The sequence below is a fragment of the Lontra canadensis genome, unplaced genomic scaffold (genome assembly GCF_010015895.1).
Source record: "Lontra canadensis isolate GAN:19392208 unplaced genomic scaffold, GSC_riverotter_1.0 scaffold68, whole genome shotgun sequence".
In the NCBI taxonomy this organism is placed as follows: domain Eukaryota; kingdom Metazoa; phylum Chordata; class Mammalia; order Carnivora; family Mustelidae; genus Lontra; species Lontra canadensis.
The window spans coordinates 10693995-10694802 of NW_022631062.1; the positions used below are offsets into that span (position 1 = coordinate 10693995).

General features: G+C 77.8%; 1 protein-coding gene across 1 annotated transcript in view; it reads right to left on the reverse strand.

The window, feature by feature from the left end:
* The window catches only part of AKAP17A (A-kinase anchoring protein 17A), a 9233-nt gene extending 8851 nt beyond the window's left edge, over nt 1-382 (reverse strand). The window contains exon 1 of the mRNA XM_032880250.1: nt 252-382. The gene's annotated coding sequence lies outside the window, so the exon portion shown is untranslated. The remainder of the gene's footprint in view (nt 1-251) is intronic.
* Nucleotides 383-808: the final 426 nt, after the last annotated feature.

Genomic DNA, 808 nt, shown 5'->3' on the forward strand with positions numbered 1-808 from the left:
CGCAGCCCCCCGGAGCCCGTGACCCTCAAAGACCTCGGCCCCCTGCAGTCCCCCGGAGCCCCCAGCCCCCCAGAACCTCCGGTGCTCCCGGCTCTCAGCCCCCGACCCTTCGCAGCCCCCCAGAGCCCCGGGACCCCCGCAGCCCCCGGCCCCCCCAACCATCCCCGCAGGCCCCCCAGCCCCGCAGCCCCTGCGGCCCCCGCGGCCCCGGCCCGGCTCGCGGAAAGGCGTGGTCGCGGGGACTCGCTCACCGGCGCGGGGCTCTGCCTGCGCCCCCGGCCGCCGCCGCCCAGGCCCGAGCTCACCGCCGTCCCCCGACGACCCCGGCAGCCGCGGCCTCTCCGCCCGGCGCCGCCACCGTCCGCTGCAGGCGCCCCCGACGCCACCCGCCGCCGCCCGCCCCTGTGACGCATTTCCGCTTCCGGCGCCTGGGCCCGCGGAAGCGGCCGCGCGGCAGCTCCCTGTTTCGTCTGCCGGCTCTGGCTCCGCCCCTAGGCGGGACTTCCGGGAGGCCTCCGCGCGGCGGGGGGGTTGGGGGGGTGGCGGACGGGCTCGGGCTTTGCACTGAGCGTGCGCGAGTCCGCCCCGCCCCCAAGCGCCACCTGCGAGCGGGCTCTAACCGCGGGCCTCACCTGCGGGCGCGCGCGCGCGCTCACCGGCCGGAAGCCCGGCAGGTGCGGAGCCTGCGCGTACGTCGGATCGCCGTCGGGACCGCGCATCGCAGACCGCACGGCCGTAGTGTTGGTCTCTAAGTCACTCAGTTACCACGGGTCACTTGTACCTACGACGTACGTGCCTGGTGGACGGT